Source organism: Triticum aestivum, chromosome 2D (genome assembly GCF_018294505.1).
Source record: "Triticum aestivum cultivar Chinese Spring chromosome 2D, IWGSC CS RefSeq v2.1, whole genome shotgun sequence".
In the NCBI taxonomy this organism is placed as follows: domain Eukaryota; kingdom Viridiplantae; phylum Streptophyta; class Magnoliopsida; order Poales; family Poaceae; genus Triticum; species Triticum aestivum.
The window spans coordinates 522,980,431-522,993,976 of NC_057799.1; the positions used below are offsets into that span (position 1 = coordinate 522,980,431).

The window sequence follows — 13,546 nt, forward strand, 5'->3', positions numbered from 1 at the left end:
GGTTCCAATGACATTATGTTCCTCCGATGGCCTTGGCACTAAATCCCAAACTATATTGCGCTCGAAGTCATTGAGTTCATCGTGCATTGCTTCAAGCCAATCCTCATCATCAAGTGCCTCATGTACCTTTCACTACTAGAAATCTACGTTTTACCTAGGGCCAAGGCCTTCACCTAGAGCTTATTAATCTCCTCAAGGGAAAGAAAAGTAATGAATAGTGCCCCTCTAGGGAAAGACAATTTTGCTGCAAAAAAACTGGAAAATAAAATTTCCCAAAGTACTGGTGCCACGTGCATACCATCCACCCCGAAAAAACACCAAGCTATGGCCTCCCGCGTCGACGGCGCACGCCTTTTATTTGCCCCTGCGCATGAGGGCCCATTCTGCAGTGAGATAGCAAAGGGAGAAAGGGCGCGCAGTGCCAAATTTTTTGGCTAAATTTGGTCTCCTTCACCCGTGCCTCAAGCCTTCGCCGCCGCCCGCCGCCAGAGAAAACCCCCCATCCTTCTCTCCTCAATCTTCATCTCCCCATGGCCCCATCGCATGGCCCGCCGTGCGCCACCACCCCGTCGCGCCCCTACCGGCCCTGCTCCACCGCGTAGCCTCTTCCTCCCCTTCTCCCCAACATCGGTGACCGAGTCGGACCATCCGGCGGTGGGCACGATGTCCTCTCGCAGATCTGACTGCCGCCACCGTCGCCTTCTCAACGCCACCTCGAGCTCCCCCACGACGCGGTTGTCCCTGACGAGCACCACCCTGACACTACGTCCCCGGCGAGCTCCTCCCCGACGGCCCCATACTCTTCTGCACCGCCCCCGCCCCCTCCTCTCCTGCCCCTCGAGCACTACGGCAAGGATAACGGCATCCACCTCCCCGCTAGATCAAGATCGCGCCCACCACCTCGACTTCTCTCCAAAGGTTCTCTCCCTGTCTCTCGCTCTCTGGTTTAGGTAGCTGTATATGTTCTGATTTGTTCCGTGTGCAGATCCTGGAAGCGAGGCTCGTCTCTGTGATTTGCTTGTCAAGAAATTATGCATAGGTTACTTCACTACTGCTCTCGGCTAGCTTGACGTTGTGGCAGAATATCAGTTTCCCCTTTGCACATCCGCTCATGTAGGTTTAGTAGTACATGTCTATTCATTTAGGTGTTTCCGCTTGCACGTTTCCAGATCCAGAGCTTACAAGTCTATCAATTTAGATGTTCAGCGTGCCCGTTATGTCCAGATCTAGAACTTAAAAGTAGCATTTTCACATACAAGATCTAGTGGGTAAATCTTTTAAGTTCAAGTTCAGAATTAAAGACAGATATATGGCTACTATGATGCAGGTTGTCCATGCTAACAGTGGCGGATCTGAAAGAAATCTTAGGAGGGGTGAAGGTAAAACAAAAAATCAAATACAAATACACGTATAAGGGATGCAAGTGGAGGCATCTGCATGTCCGCGAAGCAAAAATTGCATTAATCTTTGTTAGTTTAACAACCCTCTTAGATTATTTTTTCTGTTCGCGGTCACTCACGGATATGCGGACGCCATCCACTTAAACAAGTTTGATTTTGCAGAATACTGAGAACATAGATAATTACATTGATCCTATCCACATTACCTTACAAAATACATTTCTAACATTAATTATATATAAGCTACTTGGTAACAAATGAAACTGAACCAAAATACTAAATAAATATGTAGTATTGAGTTAATCACTAAGGATCAGCTCTTTGTTTCTTCCCGCTCCTAAATTGCATAAGAAATTGTTGACTGTGATTTTACTCTCCGTGCTTAACATAAGCTACTGGATAAAAAATCATCTTCCAACATATTACGTAGCATTGTCTTAATAATCTTCGAAGTAGAAAACACAAGCTTGGCACTTCAGTATAGCAGGATTAAATTCCCAGTGGGGAGAGTGAGGCTAGACTGCTCTTGCTGCTCATAGCCTCACTTGTACATGACACCGGCAGTGGCCTGATGCCTAAGCACGACCGCGACTAGACGAGCCCAGGAGCTCTAACCACCAGCCTCTGGCATCTGGCCCCAACGCTAGTAAGCTCCAGTGGCCTGTGTTCTGGCTCCCCGACCCCATGCTCACGCGTCACCGGTCGCAAAGTCCGCGCTAGACAAAAGAGTAGAAGGCGCGCTACAGTATTGTTTCGCTGCTTGTTTGTCTCCTATGCAGAGCGTGAGAAGGATGTGATAACTGTGCCTTATGGGTTGTAGTGTGCAGTACTACTACCTGGTACTATTTTTTTTCATTTTCGCTGGGAGGCAACCGCCCAGGTTCGCCCCTGTGAAGCTCTGCCGTTGCATGCTAGTACTCTGGATACTATGTCAACTAGATTTTTGCTTGTTTGTGTGGGCAAAGCAACCAAAGTTGTTGATAGGTATTCTATATCCTATCTTTTCAGGGAAATCGCGATGGTTACTGGAACAATCTTCCTTCTAATGATCCCATTTTGTTAACTTAAAACATATTTTTTAACTTAAAACATATTTCCTGACTGAATGTTTTTGTGATTTAAAGGTACCGATGAATGTTTAAAGGCTACATTGGTGTTTCTAGCTTGGAGAAGCAACATCAACTTGGGATACAGATTCACCAGCATATGTACATGCATCTCATAGGGGAAGAGCTCTTGCATGGATGTAAGACCATTTTGCTTCAGCCAGTTATAGATTTTAGAGTGATGATTTGCTTAAATTCGTTTCCATTCATAAAATCAACATCCAATGAAATATGAGAAAATTATTTTACCTCTATTATTGTAATTCAGAGCTATGAAAACCACATCAATAGAGTTAGTATATTTTGATTGATTAGTTTCTTCTGCTTTTTCTGCGGCTCAAATTCAGCTGAAGCTTTACAGAACTAGGGGAACACTAATCCATAGAGCTATCCTTTCCTTTGCTTCATTTTTCCTGTAGAACAGAGTAAGCATGATCTGAGTAGTGGGTACACAACACATCACTTAACTGGACATGTATGTTTTCACAACCGGGACCTTGTCTTGCAGATCCTTGAAAAGAGCCAAGAACCACTAAATTTGTGTGCTTAGCAACATGCAGATCATGTAACTTTTCTGAAATTAACTTCGGATTATACAAACTTTGTATGTTCCTGCAATTCTGATGTTCAAATGCCTGCTTTTGCGATGAGCAAAGCTTTATGTGTGGTGGTATGTATGGTTCTGCTGCTTCGGTGCGAAGCATGATCATATTATTGCCAGGGCTATGTGTGCTGTGGGGAGGGATTACATTCTCTTGTCCTGTCCATATTGTGCACATTGTAATTATGCTTCCAAAATTCTACCAGAATACCCGCCTTATAACTATGTGCTAAACTGCTTGTCATCATAATTTCAGGACCATAATGTCACTCTGGATGCTTCTCCACAAGATTTGATTCTGGAGCCTGACGCTGGTGTTGCAGGGATGTTTGGATTTTTATTGATAATGCATCTGGAACTACCTCAGCTTGTCACTCCTCGGAAGCCAACCTCTTGATAGTTAATGATGTCGGGTGCATGTATAGATAGCATGTTGTAACAAGTTTATTTGATACTCGGCGTGACCAACAATGCTTGTACATGTTGGTCACAGTGTTCTAGTTGCAACGACTAACTTGTCATAGCTTATTTTTTGAATTTGGCCTTTAGTTGACTACATATCTGATGTATGTGTTCATTGATTATGAATCTGATGTGGTGTATGATGAATTTTGGATGTGATTTACAAATTCAAAATTTTGCTCTGATTTAATTATTTGAATTATGGTTGATATGAATTTATATTCAAATTTCATATTTGTACAGGGAAGATATGAATATGATGTATCCCTAGGGTATTATTCAAACATCTGGTAGGGAAAGAACTATAGGGAAAGTTGCAGGGTGGCACAATTTAGATGGACCCTACAGTCTTTCCCTAGGGTTTGTGCCCCTAGGTAAAGATGGTTTCCCTAGGGCTTCCTCATGCACTCTAGGGAAAGAGCTCTTTCCCGACTATACTACACCTAGGGTTCTTTACCTAGGGCAAGCTCTAGGTAAAGTCTTTCCCTATGGTTTTTTGCATTTCACCTAGGGTATATGGCCCTAGGTAAAATGTGGATTTCTAGTAGTGTTTTGGGGTTCAACACACGAAATAAACGTGTGATGCTCACAAAAGTTTGACAATTGTTTGCGAGTAGTTACCCCTTTGCTCAAGCTTCCAAGCACATTCTCCATGACATGTTGATGCTTTAGCTTGGAAGCCACTTCAGTGGCACGGCGCCCCAAAAGTTCCTCAATGGGAATTTGAGGATCATCTTGCACATCTTGATCACGGTCTTGAGTTTGCTCTTGATCTTGAGCTTGCTCTTGACCTTGAATTGGATCTTGATCTTGCACATCTTGAGCACCATCTTGAGCTTGCTCTTGACCTTGAACGCGCTTGGAGGCATGAACTTGATCTTGGGCATCATTTGGCACATCACCCCCTCCATGGGGTTGATCTTGCCCTTGATCTTGTTCATTAGGTTGAGGGCCTTCATTTTGTTCTTCGGAAGCGTGTGGGCCTAGTGTAGGTGATGGCTCCACTTGAGTAGAGCATTGTCCTTCTCCTTCGGCTACAAGGGGTTCCTCAATGGGGAGTATTTGACCAATCCCCATTCTTCTTATGGCTTGAGGAGTGATACGTCTCCAACGTATCTATAATTTTTGATTGTTCCATGCTGTTTTATTATCAACCTTGGATGTTTTATAATCATTTTATAGTCATTTTATATCATTTTTGGTACTAACCTATTGACATAGTGCCAAGTGCAAGTTGTTTTTTTCCATGTCTTTTACATCATAGGAAATCAATATCAGAAGGAGTCCAAATGGCACGAAACTCCATGATGATTTTTTATGGGCCAGAAGGAACAAGTTGGGCCCTAGTTGCACCTGGGGGGAGTCCCGAGGAGGGGACAACCCACCAGGGAGCGCCAGGAGGACCAGGCGCGCCCTGGTGGGTTGTGCCCACCTTGGGTGCCCCCCGGACCGCCTCTTTGCTCTATAAATACCCCAAAAATACCAGAACCCCAGGAGCGTCGACGAAATATTCATCCAGCCTCCGCAGAGTCCAGAACCACCAGATCCAATCTAGACACCATCACACAGGGGTTCACCACTTCCATTGGTGCCTCTCCGATGATGCGTGAGTAGTTCTTTGTAGACCTTCGGGTCCGTAGTTAGTAGCTAGATGGTTTTCTCTCTCTCGCTGAATTCTCAATACAATGGTCTCTTGGAGATCCATATGATGTAACTCTTTTTGCGTTGTGTTTGTTGGGATCTGCTGAACTTCGAGTTTATGATCAGTTATATCTTTTTATATCCATGAACGTTATTTGAGTTTCTTTGATCTCTTATATGCATCATCCCTTATAGCCTCGTATTTCTTCTCTGATATTTGGGTTTTGTTTGGCCAACTTAATCTATTTATCTTGCAATGGGAAGAGGTGCCCGGTAGTGGGTTCGATCTTACGGTGCTTGATCCTAGTGACAAAAAGGGAACCGACACGTATGTATCCTTGCTACTAAGGATAAAAAGATGGGATCTATATCTACCGCCATAGATAGACGGATCTTGTCTACATCATGTCATCGTTCTTATTGCATTACTCCGTTTTTCCATGAACTTAATACACTAGATGCATGCTGGATAGCGGTCGATGTGTGGAGTAATAGTAGTAGATGCAGGCAGGAGTCGGTCTACTAATCTTGGACGTGATGCCTGTGTAATGATCATTGCCTGGATATCGTCATAATTATTTGAAGTTCTATCAATTGCCCAATAGTAATTTGTTTACCCATCGTTTGCTATTTTTCTCGAGAGAAGCCACTAGTGAAATCCACGGCCCCCAGGTCTTCTATCTCATATATTTGCTCTGCGATCTATTTTATTTGCACTTTTTATTCAGATCTATTAAACCAAAAATACAAAAATACTTTGCTGCACTTTATTTTATTTGCGATCTATTATTCAATCTACTACAATTTATTTCTCGTCCACGCATCGTTTGAGGCACCGTACCCGAAAGGGATTGACAACCCCTTTAACACGTTGGGTTGCGAGGTGTTGTTATTTGTGTGCAGGGACTGTTTACGTTGTGTTGATTGGTTCTCCTACTGGTTCGATAACCTTGTTTTCATATCTGAGGGAAATACCTACTGCCGCTGTGCTGCATCATCCTTTCCTCTTTGGAGAAATACCGACGTAGCTTCAAGCGACATCAAAAAGAAATTTCTGGCGCCGTTGCCGGGGAGGATCTTCAACATAACCAGGTTCCTAATCACAAATCTCATCTCCTCGCAATTTACATTATTTGCCATTTTCCTCTCCCCCACTTCACAAAAATTTGCCATTTTATCGGCCCTCTTTTTCATTCGCCGTTTTCTCATTAGATCTCATGTTTGCTTGTGTTGCCATGTGTCTTCTATTTGCTTGCATCTTCGCTTGCTAAAAATCAATTAATATGGATCCTCATCCACTTGCTAATCTTTTCAAAAGATCCAATTATGTTGAACCCATTGCTAGTGAATTGAGTTCACTAGATTATTTTTATGAAGTTTTGCTTGAGATTCGTGAATCTGAAAATTGTGATGAAGAAATTTATGAAGTGATTCATGATAGCTCCTTGAATGAAAAGCATGATTGCAATGATTTCACTATAAATTCTATTAATGTCAATTGTTCTAATAATATGCAAAACCCCAAGCTTGGGGATGCTAATTTTGCTATGTCCACTACTTGTTGCAATGATCATGATTGGGTTGATGTTTCTTATAATCTTGAAAATTTATTTAGGCCTCATGATGAATATGTTTGCGATAATATTAAAAGTGGGTTTGGAAGAGTGTCAACTTTATCTAAAAATAATCCCACTATTTTGAAAGAGTGTCAACTTTGCATACATGTGGTTCATGAAGAGAATATTTTGTGTGATAGCTATATTGTTGAATTTGATTATGATCTTACATGTAATTATTATGAGAGAGGAAAGTATGGTTGTGGAAATTTTCATGTTACTAAATTACCTCTCATTATGTTGAAATTGTCAGTGTTTTATTCATCTCCTTCGCATATGAAATATATTTATTATCTTCATAATTTCTTTTCTTATAAAATTCCTATGCATTGGAAGTATGTTAGACTTAAATGTGTTTGTCACATGTTTCATGATGCTCTCTTTGTGTTTCATATATTATCTTTTGTGAGCATCATTGAAAATTTATGCCTAGCTAGGGGCGTGAAATTATAGCGCTTGTTGGGAGGCAACCCAATGAATAAAATTTATTTTTGCTTTTTGCTTTCTGTTCTTGTGTGTTTGAACAATTATGCTGCTGGTATGATTATGTTTTTTGTGTTTTAATTAGTGTTTGTGCCAAGTAAAGCCTTTAGGATCTTCTTGGGTGATAGTTGTTTGATCTTGCTGAAAAAGACAGAAACTTTGCGCTCACGAAAATAATTTTCATAAATAACAGAAAAGAGCTTTTGCCCTGATTCTTTTTGCATAAATTAATATACAAATAACCCTAGTAGTCCTAATTTGGTAGAATTTTTGGAGTTCCAGAAGTATTCGCTAAAGTCAGATTGCTACAGACTGTTCTGTTTTGACAGATTCTGTTTTCTTTGTGTTGTGTTCTTATTTCGATGGCTCTATGGTTTTCTTTGATGAGTTTTTGCCATAGAAAGGTTGGAATACAATAGATATAATACAAAAAATTATGAATTAGTTTGATACATCACTTATAGTAGTGGTTTGCTTTCTTATACTAACAGATCTCACAAAGGTTTTGTTGAGTTTTGTGTGATTGAAGTTTTCAAGTTTTGGGTTATCTTACGATGGATGAAGGAAGGATGTAAGTGAAGGAAATATGGCCTAGAGGCAATGATAAAGTTGTTATTTCTATTTCCTTATATCATGATAAATGTTTATTTGTCATGCTAGAATTGTATTAACCGGAAACTTAGTACATGTGTGAATACATAGACAAACAGAGTGTCACTAGTATGCCTCTACTTGACTAGCTCGTTGATCAAAGATGGTTAAGTTTCCTAGCCATTGACATGAGTTGTCATTTGATTAACGGGATAACATAATTAGAGAATGATGTGATTGACTTGACCATCCGTTAGCTTAGCACTATGATCGTTTAGTTTATTGCTATTGCTTTCTTCATGACTTATACATGTTCCTATGACTATGAGATTATGCAACTCCCGAATACCGGAGGAACACTTAGTGTATTATCAAACGTCACAACGTAACTAGGTGATTATAAAGACGCTCTACAAGTGTCTCCGATGGTGTTTTTTGGGTTGGCATAGATCGAGATTAGGATTTGTCACTCCGTGTTTCGGAGAGGTATCTCTGGGCCCTCTCGGTAATGCACATCACTATAAGCCTTGCAAGCAATGTGACTAATGAGTTAGTTGCGGGATGATGCACTACGGAACGAGTAAAGAGACTTGCCGGTAACAAGATTGAACTAGGTATTGAGATATCGACGATCGAATCTCGGGCAAGTAACATACCGATGACAAAGGGAACAACGTATGTTGTTATGCGGTTTGACCGATAAAGATCTTCGTAGAATATGTAGGAACCAATATGAGCATCCAGGTTCCGCTATTGGTTATTGACCGGAAGTGGGTCTCGGTCATGTCTACATAGTTCTCGAACCCGTAGGGTCTGCACGCTTAACGTTCGATGACGATCGGTATTATGAGTTTATGTGTTTTGATGTACCGAAGGTTGTTCAGAGTCCCGGATGTGATCACGGACATGACGAGAAGTCTTGAAATGGTTGAGACATAAAGATTGATATATTGGACGATGTTATTCGGACACCGGATGAGTTCCGGGGGTCACCGAATAAATATCGGAGTGCCGGTGGTTATGGGAACCCCCGGGGGAACTAATGGGCCTCTATGGGCCTTAGTGGGAAGAGAGGAAAGGCCATTAGGGGCAGGCCGCGCCCCCCCTTGGGTCCTAATTGGACTAGGGGAAGGGGGAGGCGCCCCCTTTCCTTCCCTTCCCCCTCTTCCTTCCTTCCCCCTCTCTCCCTCTTGGTGGATTCCTACTAGGATTTGGAGTCCTAGTAGGATTCCCCTCTTGGGGGCGCGCCCTAGGGGCTGGCCGGCCTCCCCCTTGCTCCTTTATATACGGGGGCAGGGGGCACCCTAGAACACACAAGTTGACAGTTGTCTTAGCCGTGTGCGGTGCCCCCCTCCACAGATTTCCACCTCGGTCATATCATTGCAGTGCTTAGGCGAAGCCCTGCGCCGGTAACTTCATCATCACCGTCACCACGTCGTCGTGCTGACGAAACTCTCCCTCGACCTTAGCTGGATCTAGAGTTCGTGGGACATCACCGAGCTGAACGTGTGCAGATCGTGGAGGTGCCGTACCTTCGGTGCTGGGATCGGTCGGATCGTGAAGACGTACCACTACATCAACTGCGTTGTCATAACGCTTCCGCTTTCGGTCTACGAGGGTACGTAGATAACACTCTCCCCTCTCGTTTCTATGCATCACCTAGATGGATCTTGCATGTGCGTAGGAATTTTTTTGAAATTACTGCGTTCCCCAATAGTGGCATCCGAGCCAGGTCTATGCGTAGATGTTATATGCACGAGTAGAACACAAAGAGTTGTGGGCGATAATAGTCATACTGCTTACGAGCATGTCATACTTTGATTCGGCGGTATTGTTGGATGAAGCGGCCCGAACCGACATTACGCGTACGCTTACGCGAGACTGGTTCTACCGACGTGCTTTGCACACTGGTGGCTGGCGGGTGTCAGTTTCTCCAACTTTAGTTGAATCGAGTGTGACTACGTCCGGTCCTTGTTGAAGGTTAAAACAACACACTTGACGAAAAATCGTTTTGGTTTTTGATGCGTAGGTAAGAACGGTTCTTGCTAAACATGTAGCAGCCACGTAAAAGTTGCAACAACAAGTAGAGGACGTCTAACTTGTTTTTGCAGGGTATGCTGTGATGTGATATGGTCAAGATGTGATGATATATAAATTGTTGTATGAGGTGATCATGTTTTGTAACAGAGTTATCGGCAACTGGCAGGAGCCATATGGTTGTCGCTTTATCGTATGAAATGCAATCGCAATGTAATTGCTCTACTTTATCACTAAGCGGTAGCGATAGTCGTGATAGAAATAGTTGGAGAGACGACAACGATGCTTCAAGAGAGATCAAGGTGTCAAGCCGGTGACGATGGTGATCATGACGGTGCTTTGGAGATGGAGATCAAAGGCACAAGATGATGATGGCCATATCATATCACTTATATTGATTGCATGTGATGTTTATCCTATATGCATCTTATTTTGCTTAGTTCGGTGGTAGCATTATAAGATGATCTCTCACTCAATTTCAAGGTAAAAGTGTTCTCCCTGAGTATGCACCGTTGCGAAAGTTCGTCGTGCCGAGACACCACGTGATGATCCGGTGTGATAAGCTCTACGTTCACATACAACGGGTGCAAGCCAGTTTTGCACACGCAGAATAATCGGGTTAAACTTGACGAGCCTAGCATATGCAGATATAGCCTCGGAACACTGAGACTGAAAGGTCGAGCATGAATCATATAGTAGATATGATCAACATAGTGATGTTCACCGTTGAAAACTACTCCATCTCACGTGATGATCGACATGGTTTAGTTGATTTGGATCACGTGATCACTTAGATGATTAGAGAGATGTCTATCTAAGTGGGAGTTCTTATGTAATATGATTAATTGAACTTTAATTTATCATGAACTTAGTACCTGATAGTATTTTGCATGTCTATGTTGTTGTAGATAAATGGCCCGTGCTATTGTTCCGTTAAATTTCAATGCGTTCCTAGAGAAAGCTAAGTTGAAAGATGATGGTAGCAACTACACGGACTGGGTACGTAACCTGAGGATTATCCTCATTGCTGCATAGAAGAATTACGTCCTGGAAGCACCGCTAGGTGCTAGGCCTGCTGCAGATGCTGCTGATGACGTTAAAGAACATCTGGCAGAGTAAAGCTGATGACTACTTGATAGTTCAGTGTGCCATACTTTACGGCTTAGAACCGGGACTTCAATGACATTTTGAATGTCACGGAGCATATGAGATGTTCCAGGAGTTGAATTTAATATTTCAAGCAAATGCCCAGATTGAGAGATATGAAGTTCTATAGATGCAAGATGGAGGAGAATAGTTGTGTCAGTGAACATATACTCAGAATGTCTGGGTACCACAACCACTTGACTCAACTGGGAGTTAATCTTCCTGATGATAGTGTCATTGACAAAGTTCTTCAATCACTGCCACCAAGCTACAAAAGCTTTGTGATGAACTATAATATGCAAGGGATGGATAAGACAATTCTCGAGCTCTTTGCGATGCTAAAAGCTGCGGAGGTAGAAATCAAGAAGGAGCATCAAGTGTTGATGGTCAACAAGACAACCAGTTTCAAGAAGAAGGGCAAAGGGAAGAAGGGGAACTTCAAGAAGAACGGCAAGCAAGTTGCTGCTCAAGTGAAGAAGCCCAAATCTGGACCTAAGCCTGAGACTGAGTGCTTCTACTGCAAAGGGACTAGTCACTGGAAGTGGAACTGCCCTAAGTATTTGGCAGATAAGAAGGATGGCAAAGTGAAAGGTATATTTGACATACATGTTATTGATGTGTACTTAACTAATGCTCGCAGTAGCGCCTGGGTATTTGATACTGGTTTCTGTTGCTCATATTTGCAACTCGAAATAGGGGCTACAGATTAAGCGAAGATTGGCTAAGGACGAGGTGATGATGCGCGTGGGAAATGGTTCCAAAGTCGATGTGATCGCGGTCGGCACGCTACCTCTACATCTACCGTCGGGATTAGTTTTAGACCTAAATAATTGTTATTTGGTGCCAGCGTTGAGCATGAACATTATATCTAGATCTTGTTTGATGCGAGACGGTTATTCATTTAAATAAGAGAATAATGGTTGTTCTATTTATATTAGTAATATCTTTTATGGTCATGCACCCTTGATGAGTGGTCTATTTTTGTTGAATCTCGATAGTAGTGATACACATATTCATAGTATTGAAGCCAAAAGATATAAGTTTAATAACGATAGTGCCCGTTTAGGTCATATTGGTGTAAAGCGCATGAAGAAACTCCATGCTGATGGGATTTTGGAATCACTTGATTATGAATCACTTCATACTTGCGAACCATGCCTCATGGGCAAGATGACTAAGACTTCATTCTCGAGCAACAGACTTGTTGGAAATAATACATATTGATGTATGCGGTCCAATGAGTGCTGATGCTCGCGGCAGGTATCGTTATTTTCTGACCTTCATAGATGATTTAAGCAGATATGGGTATATCTACTTGATGAAACATAAGTCTGAAACATTTGTAAAGTTCAAAGAATTTCAGAGTGAAGTGGAAAATCATCGTAACAAGAAAATAAAGTTTCTATGATCTGATCGTGGAGGAGAATATTTGAGTTATGAGTTTGGTCTTCATTTGAAACAATGTGGAATAGTTTCGCAACTCACGCCACCTGGAACACCACAGCGTAATGGTGTGTCCGAACATCGTAACCGCACTTTATTAGATATGGTGCGATCAATGATGTCTCTTACTGATTTACCGCTATCATTTTTTGGTCATGCTTTAGAGACGGCTGCATTCACGTTAAATAGGGCACCATCTAAATCCGTTGAGACTACACCATATGAACTGTGGTTTGGTAAGAAACCTAAGTTGTCGTTTCTTAAAGTTTGGGGCTGCGATGCTTATGTGAAAAAGCTTCAACCTGATAAGCTCGAACCCAAATCAGAAAATGTGTCTGTCGGATTTCGGGTTCCAGCAAAACCCTTAAGGTTCGAACACTGGGGTGCGCACGAAGATCTCCCCCTCACTGATCATGCCCTCACACAGTTCGCAATCTCTAGGCTAGGCACGACGAACTCAAAACACACAAGACACAAGATTTATACTGGTTCGGGCCACCGTCGTGGTGTAACACCCTACTCCAGTGTAGTGGTGGTGGATTGCCTCTTGGGCTGCGGATGAACAGTACAAGGGGAAGAACAGTCTCCTGAGGAGAGGTGTTCTTGTGCTTGGTGAACTTGTGGGTGTGAGGATGAACTGGATCTAGTCCAAGGTGAGGTGAGTTGAGACTCAGTTCAACGTGCCTCCTACTGTGGTGGCTAGCCCTATTTATAGAGGCCCTAGTCCTCCTCCCAAATATTGAGCGGGAAGGGAGCCAACAATGACCAATTTGAAAGGGGACAGCTAGTACAGCTTATCCTGACAAAAGTAGTCTTCCCCTGCTAAAGGCTCTGGTGGTGACGCCGTCTTGGGCTCCACGGTGACCTCCATCTTGCCGTCCTGCTCGTCTTGGTCTCATTGCACTGATATGGAAACCTTTGCCTAATGCCTCGGAACTCCTCGCCTGCGCTCGCCTGCTTAGCACCAAAGAGGAAACAAGGACACTCTGCGCGCTAGCGCCCGCCTGGCCTTGGTTGTCA

At 42.8% G+C, this 13,546-nt stretch overlaps 1 long non-coding RNA gene across 2 annotated transcripts; it reads left to right on the forward strand.

Annotated features, from left to right (window-relative positions):
• Positions 1-451: 451 nt before the first annotated feature.
• On the forward strand, positions 452-3,712 carry LOC123054204 (uncharacterized). Of its 2 annotated transcripts, XR_006426083.1 has the most exons (3): positions 452-918; positions 986-2,646; positions 3,364-3,712. It is a non-coding gene; the product is annotated as an uncharacterized lncRNA (long non-coding RNA). The 2 variants fall into 2 exon arrangements; XR_006426082.1 differs by having other exon boundaries at positions 452-2,646.
• The last annotated feature ends 9,834 nt before the right edge of the window (positions 3,713-13,546 follow it).